The sequence below is a fragment of the Pelmatolapia mariae genome, linkage group LG9, assembly GCF_036321145.2.
Source record: "Pelmatolapia mariae isolate MD_Pm_ZW linkage group LG9, Pm_UMD_F_2, whole genome shotgun sequence".
NCBI lineage: Eukaryota > Metazoa > Chordata > Actinopteri > Cichliformes > Cichlidae > Pelmatolapia > Pelmatolapia mariae.
Genome location: NC_086235.1, coordinates 8060889 through 8073600, shown reverse-complemented (window position 1 = coordinate 8073600; position 12712 = coordinate 8060889). Strand labels below are relative to the sequence as shown.

The 12712-nt window shown below is 38.8% G+C and overlaps 1 protein-coding gene across 2 annotated transcripts in view; it reads right to left on the bottom strand.

Moving 5' to 3' along the window:
• LOC134634039 (vasoactive intestinal polypeptide receptor 2-like) overlaps positions 1-12712 on the bottom strand; it is a 48000-nt gene that overhangs the window by 15533 nt on the left and 19755 nt on the right. The window lies entirely within an intron of this gene.

The following is a 12712-nucleotide window of genomic DNA, read 5'->3' as shown; positions in this document are numbered from 1 at the left end:
TGACGCGCACTTTATAGAACTGCTGAAACTTCAGCAGTGGGAATGTGTTTCATATTCAAACATGATCTTTAAACAAAATAGCTTGTTCCCCTTTGAAACCTGATTATATAATCTACTATACCGTCTACGTGTGTCCTATTCTTCTGCCATGAATCTATTACTTTCTTTTTCTAGGCACCTCTAAATTTAGAAGAAGTGGTACAAATATGCACCTTTTACTCCTTTGGTCCACATAAAGGTACACATAGTTACCTTGAGGTCCAGTACACGTATGTAGGCTGTAACTGCAGGGACAGATATTGACTTTTATTGTACTCGTGCTTCTGAGTTCATCAATGTTTTGGGTTTTATAGTGAATAAGTAAAGAAGAATTCTCTAGTCCCCAGTAAAATCCCAAAATAGTTCGACCGAAAAAGGATAAATGGCCACTGAGGATTTCTTAACTTGCACAAGGGTATTTCCTTTTATAAATACAATCTGATCACAGAGGAGGAAAAAGTGGGAGAGAAATAACTGTCCAGGAAATTTTTCCCACACCACGAAGCGGTGATGATACACTGATGAAACACGGCACTCATTATGCCCACTGCTTCTTTGTCCAGAGTGGAGATGCTCTTTCACAATAAGGGGAGGGTCGGGATAAGAATGAGGATCTGTTCCTTCTCAAAACAGTTCAAACCTCTCCTCTGACTCTGGCCAACACACACCCGCAGAGCATTAATGCTGCTCACAATGTGTGGGTTAGTCAGTGCCTGGTGTTCGTTGCTATCTCATCATGTATAAACAACATTCCCCACCTCTGACACACCATCTGGCAATTAACCAGATATACACATTACACATCTACATCTAGCCTATATAAAATATACTCACTGACCTCTTTCTTAGGTTAACATCGCTTCACAATGCTAAGGGTGGACACCCTTCTCCATCCATCCATCCATCCATCCATCCATCCATCCATCCATCCATCCATCCATCCATCCATCCATCCATCCATTCATCCATCCATCCATCCATCCATCTTCTACCACTGACAGTAGAGAAACCCAGAACTCCCTCTTCCCATAGGGACACTCAGGCATTCCCAAGTTAGCTGAGATATATTTATATATCCAGGAGGTCCTTTCTCTCTTCCTGGAAGTGGGCACCCAGGAGTCATCCAAATCAGGTGCCTGAACTATCTTACAATTGTACAATTTCTGTGAACCTGTGTGAATTCTAACCTCAGCTTCCCGTTCTTAGCTGACAGGAGTGGTACCCGATGTGCTCCTCTGCTGCTGCTTCAAGGTTCAATATGTTGGTTTAATCTGTCTTCAGAGATGCTTTTCTGCATATCTTGACTGTAACTGTTGCCTTCTGATCAGCACAAAGAAGTCAGGCCTTTCTTCTCTGACCTCTGACATGAACACATCATCTTTGCCCAGAAAACTTTCACTCACTGGATATTTTCTCCTTTTTGAGAAAAGGTCCACAGAGATGGTTGTGTGGGAAAATCCCATTAGATCAGCGGCTTCTGAAATAGAAGACCAGCCCATCTGGCACCAACATCCGTGTTACATCCAAAGTCACTTAATTGACCTTCCTTCCCCATTGTCATGCTCGGTTTAAACTTCAGCAGGTTGTCTTGATCAGGTCTACAGGCCAGTCAGTTTACATAGAGTTGTACAAATATTACATAAAAACACTTTTAGTTTTTACCTGACGCCTGTCCAGTAAACAACTCAATGTCTTGTTTTGGTGTGTTGGTGTGTTTATTGAAGCATTGTGACGTACATTGGGCTTACAAACCCAGTATGTCTGAGGAGGTAAGACAAACATAAATCACTGATAAAACATGCTAGTTTAGCAGGAAATGTGGCTAACAGCACCCGGAGGACGGGGTTTCAGGCAAAATAGAGAAAATGTCTCCTCTTTAAGGTCTAAAGTCCTCACATAGATGGATTTCCTGAAGTACGGGAAGTATGTGGAAGTTATCATTTTGAAACATTTGTATTTTTCACGATTTCCATTTTTGGAGACTTTCATGTTCTTTCTGTTCTTCTTTCCAAATTTTGTTTTATCAGTTTGTCTATTTTATCTTTGGCAATCACTCACTCTTTCCATTTCCACTTATTTCTTATCTTTCATTTTTCTTTTTCATTGCTTAATTACGTACTCACTTGTTATTTTTCACACAATATTCACCGCCTAATGATCTATCACGTCCTCCCCTTAAATCTTTTCCATCTTTGGTCCAGAGATTTCCCATTATTCTGACAAAGTTTGTTCACTACCTTATTTGGATAATCTTGATAATCGATGGTCATCCATATTTGAACTATTGTGATAATTTACTTCAGTCTAATGACTCCTAAAAGAGAGCTTAAATTTCTTTGTAATGTTCAATATTTACATTTTAGTGAAACTGTTCTGCAGGCTTTGAGGTGACGCAGATAAAATATATGAACGCGTGAGACTTTTTCCATTGTGGCGTATCTACTTTTAGAGTTTCAGTCCCTGTCTGTCCACTGTAAATATTCGCACACAGAGACAAATAACTGAGCATACACAGACGGTCGCAGCCTGGCATCAGTGTCTCATTCCTCAGTACGATTCTCAGGCCTTCTGGCTAGGAGCTGATGACCTGCTGGCTCTGGTCTGCTGCAGCCGCACTGCCTTCTATGTCCAAATGCATCATCTCCATCCATAAACTCTGGCTCATTCGCTCTCCATTTCTGCCTCCTGTCTGACACTGGAGGATTAAAACAATGCTGAACTTTAGGCTGGGTATCTTCATGGCCATGGTTAAAGATTAAATCTACAGGACTTCTGCTCCTGTAGAGTTTTAACCTCCTAAGACCCGAACTCTTCCATGGCATGCATTTTTAATTTCTCTTTGATATTTGGGCAAATTGGGACCTGATGAATGTAAAAACAAAGAATTGCTACATTTTTTTCCCCTGATTTTTGTTTCTGACAAAAATGAGATGCACATATGAGGATATTCGTTTAAAATTCAATAGAACAGTGGCTGTATAATGTCCTCGTAAGTGGATATCAGGCCCTTGTAGAGCAAAATTTAGTATTTTTCTTCTAGACAACCCAAAATGTGATGTCCACATATGTGGACGACAGGTTCTAGGAGGTTCAATCAAAACTGCAGGACAGAGACCTCTTCCCGGTTCATTAAACGTAATTTAGGCTAAAAATATTCCTGTTTAATCTCAGTTAGCTCAATTAGTTGTTTGATTTCAGAAATAACTTCTAAATGATGTATTTAAACAAAAAAGCATTGAACAATCAAAGACAAGGCTCTCAACTGGACACACAAAACACTACCAACTAATAAATATGAGGTATGAAAACTTCTAACAGCTAATGACATACAGCTTACTCACATCTTAAACCTAGGACTGAGCCTTTATGATGGACAAGCCTAAGTATAGTTATATCACCAGACAGTAATGAATTCTCAGTAAGCTGCATATGATACAAATCATAATTATGTCGGCATTCTCTCTTTGTTAATCTGGCAGATAAATAAAGTTGGAGAAGTTGTTCTGTGTGAATAATTTCTTTGGTCGCAAAGATGAGAACAAAACAGCGTTCTTCACTTTCATGACAGAAACAGGATGCATGCTCTTTGACAAAGTGAAACCGTTATGCAGACTTTGAGCAGTGAAATGTTTTTCATCTCAAAGTCTGTTTTGAACCCTGGCAGCTCTGTGTTGATTACTGATTAGAGAGGCTGCAGTGGCCCAACATAACTCAATTTTAAGGCTTTTATTTTTTACTATATTTGTGTTATTTTTCCATCTAATTGCTGCATTTTAAGAGGAAATCAATGCACAGACTCCTTTGGTCAAAAGTTATTTTTTAATTACAAAGAGAGAAATGCATGATGAGCTTATAAATTACACCTCGTTGCTGAGATTAAAACTCTGTTTCCACACATATTTGGCTTCTGATTTCTTACAGACAATAGTCTCGGTCATTTATCAGCTTCACCAGTGAGATGTTTCATATATAAGATTCTCTCTTTGTTTGAGGCACAGAGGATTATGCGATATTTAAGGCACATAAATTACAAACAGAAGAAAAAGTCATAAAACAAATCTATATCACAGAACTGTTGTTTTTCTTCTTTCCCTGTCACTGGGCTCTCAGAGCCACCACATTAAATATGAGATGATATCACCGTGTTGGTGTTGTTCCTACAACATCATGAAAATGTCAGTGCGCCAAGGTCGTCCCTGCAACTGATCATTCATGTTGTTTTAACTCAAGAAGAAGACATGGTCAAAGGAGAGGCTTCACTGTCTCCAATTCTTTCTATCGGAAAGCCACTGTAGTGCACAAGCTTTCTAAAGCCCGTTGGGAAAACCCAAACCGCAATCCTTTCTGAAACTAGTTCAAGAAGTTTTGTTTCCCAAATCTAAAATGCGACTGAAAACTGGAAACAACCAAGTCTGAAGGAAATAACTGATCCTTTTCTGTGATTGCACTCAAGACAAGAACCCTAATTTTCTAAATAAATCATTAGCATGGATAAGTGAAACCAATGTGGATGTGAGTTAAACTAATATTTTTTCTACACGCCTGAAGAGAGCGACTCCTCTGGTTAAGTTGTATAAAAGTCTGTGTGTCGTGGACTGCTGTCACACACAGGATCGTGGATTGCTTGGAGCCCAAATGCAGGACGCAGGAGACAGAAGTGAACATAAGCTGAACTGTTAATGGTGTTGAAACCAAAAGTCCAAAAAAAAGAGATTGAAGTCAGGAGATTTTCAGGAATACTAGAAACCACAGAACTAAGAAACACAAAGCTACTTTGAAAGACATAAAGACAAAGATGAGACTGTTAGAAGGAACTGAATGGAAACACTGGTGAAATCACTAAATATAAACCTAAAGTCATCAGAAACTAAAGCTAAGAACTGAAGTCACAAATAACAAGGCTCATACACACAAGGGGAAACAACTAGTATTATTAACAGAAAACTAAATACTGACTAAGCAATGTATACAGAAGCCAATGAAAACCCAGAAGAGGGATGGACTAATAAAAACTTAAAACCGCAGGTTTAACGCTGAGACATCCAGACAAGGATGAAGGCAGTCGTTTTATCACCTGTATGCTATGAGTGCGAGGATGTCTCTGCAGTCGGTGTGAGCTCAGTGCCAGTGGTGTCGTCTGGCTTCAGCAGAATGTTTTCCAGATGGAAAACCTTCATCTCTCCCACAGGAAACGAAGAAAAGCTTTACTAAAAAGCAAAAAGCTACACCTGAGGCTCTGGACAGGATCACAATTAAGCCAACTGTTCACGTCTGTGTGTGAATGTGCACTTGTGGTTTATCTCTGGAGGTTAAAGTGAGACAGAAAGATCTGGAACAGCACCCAGATAACTTCAACATAACTATCAAGTTCAAATTCATTTTAGTTTTATTTATGTAGCACAAGGTCTCAACAAGCAAGGGACTATTGTATAGTAAATTAAAGGTGGTACAATATTACAGAGAGAACTCCAAGTATCAGAACAGCCCTTGGTGACAGTAGTGAGGAAGAACACGCTTTCAACAGGAAGCAACATGGAGGCTCTGACTCATCAAATCAGAGACTAATGCCATCCCACGGTCCCTCTTACAACCAGGGCTTTCACTACAGGATTATTATAGTCAAAAGGATTTGTGACAAAAATATTTTGATATGCATAAAAAATATCCAAAATACTTCATGATAAACAATATTTGCTGAGTTAATGGTATGTTTTGAGAATGGCGTGGTTTTGTTTGGTGGTAATATAAACTCTGATGACGGTGGTGGTAATAAATGGCACATCAAATGAGAAAATGTGGACATCTGCCTACATCTGGCTGTATTAATGCTCAGAAAATGACATTAAACAAACTGGAAGAAATTTCCAGCTTTTATTAGTAATAATATTGGACTTGTAGCCTTGTAAAACTGCCATAAATTCATATTTCATATCAAACCCTGACAGTGTCTGGAAGTTTTCAGTGATACATAGAAATGACCTTAACCTGGACCAAGTGCAACAATAAGTGATGAGCAGTAGTTTTGCATTGAATGGCAAATCAATATACTGCATGAAATCAGAAGCATGTTCAGCTCTCACACAGGGAAACTAATCATTTAAGGTCATCGGTGTTGTGGTTCATCTGAATTCAAGCTACATTCGCTTGAATTCAGATTTTCAGATACATTCGCGTATTACACATCCAGATAAAAAAATTGCTGCCTAAATTATCGTAAAAACGAGATTACATAAGGTGCATGTCCTGTTATCAAAGAAGCAGCAAAGATTCTTACTATAAAAACTCCAGTCCAAAGTTTACAAAAATAACACGCCAGAAACTCGAAAAATAATGTGTAAAGAGTCATACAAGAATGTGACATTTATGTGACATTTAAAGGAAAGGTGGCTTTTTAAATGTTCAGCAAGGATGGATGGATGTTCGTGGGTGTCAAACACATTTTACATCTTGGGCCACAAACATCCCACTGTGACCTCATGTGAGCTGGACCAATCAAACTACATGAAAAATGTGTAAAGTTACAGGAAACGTTCTGCAAGTTCATTCGGTTCAGAATACACACTGTCCTGTGATTATAAAATATAAAGTTGGGCTGTTTTTTTATCATATCATTTTTTAGAGTGTGAACTCACTGAAAAAACAAACAAAAACACATATTTCTATAGTAGATAGTGAAAAAAAACAGGAACTTTAATGTCATTTAATTGTGTATTTAACAAATTCATTAATCTGGTGTAGTATTAATGGCAAATAGGGGTGAGGCACAGTCTTTATCAATCAGCAGTTAAAACTTTTAACTGATTGGAGTCTTTGCTGGGCTGAGTCTGGCCCCCAGCCAGATGGTTCATATCTGTATTCTAGATGCTAAATGCCTTTTTGCACTAACTTAAATTTTTTTCTCATACATGGCATATAACAGCATCACAGCGAGGGGCGGTAAAAGTTGATTTGGGGCTTTCAGTGTTGATTTTGTCATTTTTTCATGAGACTTCACAAGAGCAATGGCTAATGCATAACCAGTTGTGTCTTGTAATGGACTGTGGTGGTTTGAAACCAAATGCATGAGGTTGGAGGCAGAAGTATAGTCCAAAGATGCTGACAGAAATTCAATAACACAGGAGATAAGGAAAGCTGCAGAGAGGGGATATGGTGTGCAAAGAAACATAACAGGCACTGTGACAAAGACTAAGTGGAAGAAAAACATTTATATACAGAGGGATAGGCCAACAGGAGAAATGAAGACAATCAGGATAATTAGGGGAGACAGGCAGGAAGCAAAACTAACACGCGAAACAAAAGAAAACACATTTTCTGAGTCTTTGAAACAAGTCAGAGGGAGCCACATGGAAATTGGAAATATGGGAAATGTTGAGGAAAATATGACTTAGAATAACAGACAAGAGTTAATCCAGAACCTTCAACTTATTACTAGAAACTGAAATGTGAAAACAGCAAGAGGACCAAAAAAGGGGTTGTCCCCTGAGACAAACTCGATATTACTCAAGCTTCAGTAAATAGCTACTTAAATCGTGTAAATAGACAGACAGACAGACAGACAGACAGACAGACAGACAGACAGACAGACAGACAGATAGATAGATAGATAGATAGAAGGAAAAGGAAATGTTTAATAAGGGCTTTATTATTGATCAGACATTGATCAGAGCATCAAACTGGATTACAGGGTAAGTCTTACTCTTAAACCGAAGCGATTAGTCCCTAAACCTGAACAAACAGCAAGAGAAAAAACAAATCTAAACTGTGACTTCATAGCCTTGTGATTTACATCACCCCACTTAAACTCTCTTTAAAACAAGTTTGAAACAAGTTGTACAAACATCAGTTACAACTTCATAGCAGTCATCCAAACAATGTTTACAGCTGTACCAGATATTTTCTGGTGGCCCGAGGAGCATTTCTGCTCTGTTGACCTTTGGGATTAGTCAACAGCACGTGACAGAAAACATCACAACTGGCCCCTACAAACTTTATGCTTTATGCTTGCATCCCATAGACCCACAAGGACACCTCTTTTTTCTCTGCAAGGCAGAGGACGCAGTGTAATGTGCAATGATTTAGTAGAGAGTGCACTTTCATGTTTTTCTATGACACTTGACATAAAGATATTCATTTCAAACTGCGATATCTTTGTGTTTCTTTATTTAAGAGTAAGATCTGAGTGAAACAGGCCTGGACAGGTAGGGGAAAACATGTTGCAACAGTTAGCAACTGCCAGCAACCTCCTGCAACTATTTGCCAAGTGGTTGTGGAATACACAATTTTCTCCTACAACCAGGGTTCCTGGTTGCCAAGGGATCACCAACTGGTCTCTAGGCTTCAGGGACTGGGGCTTTAGTAGTTGACTGCACAGTGACTGACAGCAAACCTTAACAACCACTCACCACTGATTGGGGAATATGCGTCTTTCCCTTGTGACTAGTGGTTTCCAGATGGATCAGTCTCTCGGCCTGTGTGACTGGAGCCTAAGCTGCTTTTTTTGTGCTTGGCCTTGTACATTTGTATATGCTTTGAATGGTGAGTTTTTGAAAGTAAATCCATGGTTATAGCACACTTTGGAAGCTTTATGTTTAGGTAAGCTGATATGGAACTGGCACAATTTTCATCCCAGTATAAAGAGTCTCACTGTATGTACATAAAATTTTAATGTTAAGTCAATAACACATACATGTGGTTATGTATAGTGACTCTGGCTCCCTTTAGATATCCATCCATCCATCCATCCATCCATTATAGGGACTTATCCCAGCTGTAATAGTGCAGTTGTAATGTATTTGCTAATAAATGACTAATGTCACTCTTGTTCTTTTCTTCTAAATCTCTATATGGACTGTGGCCACAATAGTCATAATTCGAAAATCTGATACAGCCTGGCTGTTGGTTTGGATTAACAGAGCGGCCTGGGATGGAGCTACATTCCCATTTTGAATTATTGTTTCAGGCCATCCCTGTGTGCAATACACAGTATTTACTAGCTGTTTATAGAGTTATATAAATGTAACAGTATTTATGTTGTATGTGATTCCACTTGTCATGATAAACACAATTTGTTATCCGTGTATGTGTGACAGTGTATTGGCTCAATGGCGCCCTCTCTCAGAGATGGTGGACAAAAGTCAGTTCATGAGAGAGATGTGTGTTATGGGCACAACTAATGTACAGTAATGCATGTGTCCGCTATATGACACTGTAAATGATTTAACTGTTAGTAACAAGAGTTTAAGTGGACAGCTGAGCTTTTAAAGTGCTAACAAATCTATATAACAGAATAATACACTCGCTAAGCTATTCTGAGCTTCTGTAGCGAGCTGCCCATAATGAGCCAAATATCGTAGTCTGACTTTATCCAGGTACACATTTACATATTATTTTATTTGTTATATTATTCCAGATGCACATCTTCACATTAGTGTGTTTTATTATTGGGCATAATGATAATATTATACGTTATATTTTATAGCCAATGTCGAAACTTTGCCAGTTCATGAGATGAGAGATGTGCCTGAGACGGCGCCAACCTGCCTGAACGAGATATATTCTGATCTTATCCAGGTACACACTTTCATATTTCTGTGTTTGTTATATTACTTTCCACAACATTATTTGTTATATTATTAGACAGTGTTGAAACTTTGGCAGTTCAATAGAGACGTGCCTGAGAATGAAGGGTTTGAGCTAGTCTGCATGTCCAGAACATATTCTGTTCTTATTATAGATTTTCTATCCATTAGCAAAGATTGTTATGACATGTTGTTTTTTCAGATGACTTTGGACAACAGGACATCATCCCGTGGATTGTGAAGTTCTGCTTCAAAGCCTTCAGCTCAGCATTTTTGTGGTCACCATCTCGTAGGGCTGTGCGATGTGACCAAAATCTCATATCCCGATATAAGACATCTATCGTCCCGATAACGATATAAATCACAAAATTTAACATTTTCTGTAAATTCTCGGGCAGCTCGACTTGCGTGAAGTGTTTCCAGCTGGGCGTCGTGTACTTGGAGTCCAGTGTTTTAACCGATGCATGAAACTATACATTTTTAGACATAAGTTGTAACGGCCGCCGTTTTCTTTATGAGTATTTATTACACAGTGTGCTGCGGGGAAAAGCCTGTTCTAACGTTTGAGTCTAAGGTTTGTTTTTTAGCACCTGGTGGCTCTTTTTTGCTTCTCATCCATAAAAAATCTGCATACTCTTTCACGTAATTCAGTTTATTTTGAAAAGTCTCAACAGGATCTTGAGCTTTATTGTGAAAGGCTTATGTGGAAAATAAACAAGCGGACACGTGATGGTTTTACCGTCGTTGTTGCTAACGACAACGCATAAAAACAGTCACCTATCCATCTGTAGTGTGGTTATATTAAATATAACAGAAAGAGAGAACTTTAAGAAATTAATATAGCCACTACTGTGACCGTCAAAACGCTGAAAAAATATTGCCGTAAACAGTTTATATTGCGACACCACGAAACAAACAATAGTGTAAAATGAAACGATAGACTTTTTTATATCGTCATCCGATATATATCGTTATATCGAACAGCCCTATCATCTTTGTGTTTTCAGCTATGACAGGCAGCTGACAGACAGGACTGTGAAACCACACACTAGTCAGTAAACGGACATTAGCCAGACAGCATGTCTTCCTTTCTGATTTTTAAAATGTCAATAATTTACAAAACTCACTTAATGTTTTATTCATTGTGATAATTATGTTGACCAGAAGTGGGCAATATTACCCCAAGAGAACGTGATATTACACTGAGGCCCTGTGAGTGACATTTGAGGGTCTCTCAAACTTTTATTTGGACACTGGCTGCCTTTTCACTCATTTTCAGTCCAGTCCTTGCCCGTGACCATTTTCACAGGAATGTTTTGGGTTTTTTTTTTTGTTTTTTTGTCTGCTGGGCCACTTAACACTGACCTATGAATAACCGAAGCATAAAAGGGTACCTCACTTAGGGAATGAGCCACTGTTGTGTCTACCCATAACAGACAACTCAGCACAGACCCAAACAGTTTCTTTACACTCTGTTTGTCTCATTCACAGCCCTTCACAAAAACATGTCTTTTGTTCCCATTTCTTTAGTTGAATCTATGAAAAATGTCACTAGCACAGTTTGACAGGCATAATATAGATTTCCACACAAACAAAATGATTCCCAAAGAGCTATTATTAAAAAACTTAGCAACATGGTATGCAATGTGTACTTCCAAAACAGTTGGAAACCGGACAAGTGGAGGGCAAACAAAGAAGTGGTACGCCTCAAAAACTATCTACAGCAGATGAAGAGTATGTGAAAGTCATGTCCTTAACAAATAGGAAAATATACAGCAAAGACCTGGTACAGGAACTGAGAGATGCATGCCTCAAGTTGATCCACCTACTGTTGGAGCTTAATCAGAAATGGACTCAGTGGAAGGGTGGCTGTCAAGAACCATTCTTAAGGAAGGAAAACAGGGGGAAAGCTGAGATATGGCAAATTATACAAGAAATGTACTGTGCATCAGTGGTAGCAGATCTTATGGAGTGAGGAATCCAAATTTAAAGTTTTGGTTTTAAATCGTAAATATCTATGGAGGTGAGGAGAGAGGTAAAACAGTGTCTGCAGACATCTTTAAACACGGTAGAGGATCTGTCATGGTTTGTAACTACATTTCATTCAGCATGTTGGGGATCTTCTCAAAATTGATGCAATTATGAGGACAGAAAAGTACCATCAGATTTTATCCCACATAACAGCTTAATTTTTCAGCATGACAAAGATCCCAAACATACTGTCAATGAAGTAAAGCATAACTTAAAAAAAACCACTCATTATTTAAGGATTGTCCTCCCCAGAGTCCGGACCTCAACATCATTAAAACAGAATCGGACAAAAGGCAGCCAACATCTAAAGAAGAGACTGGAGTTTCCCCAAGACTATTCCAGAAAACTACTTAAAGAAATTACAAGAAAGCTGAGAAAGCTGACTAAGAGAGTTCGGGCTGCGTTGAAGAATAAAGAAGGTACCAAATATTGACATTCAAGTATCTTAGAATTGTACAAACTCTGTTTTTGCACCTATATTCCAGTTCCTTCCAAAAATCAAAGGAATGAGGAGTGACCCAAAACTTTGGTGAGTACAGCAGATCACTGATTCCAGTATGGGCAGCATGCATCGCTCAAAAAGTAGACATCCTCTTCAGTTTGTTCACAATTTACTCTGCGATTCATCAAGATGTAATAAAGAAACATATTTTTACTTCATCCTAATTCATACAATAAATCTACTTCCTTTTAATAGCAAGTAGTGAAAAAACAAGGGAAGTGTGTGGCATGATTTCAGGGACAGTGTGGACCCAATAATGGTTCCCGGATATTCTCTTAAACCTGGTTGTTACTCGCTTGTTTAAAGCTCATTATAAAGAAAGGGTCCTGGAATGCAGCCGTGATTACAAGCAATAACTGTGAGGTCAGAAAATAAGCTCCATGGCGTCACGCTGGACTCCTCTGAGCAACAAGAAAACACCCACGCATCCCATACACACTCAAACGCCCATTAAAAAAATAGCAGAGCAGGCATACCGCTCTGAGAAAAGGAAAAGCCTTTTTTTTCTCAAGCACCTGCAGCATTCAGCTCAAATACTCACCTGTGTCACTCAGGTTCCTAA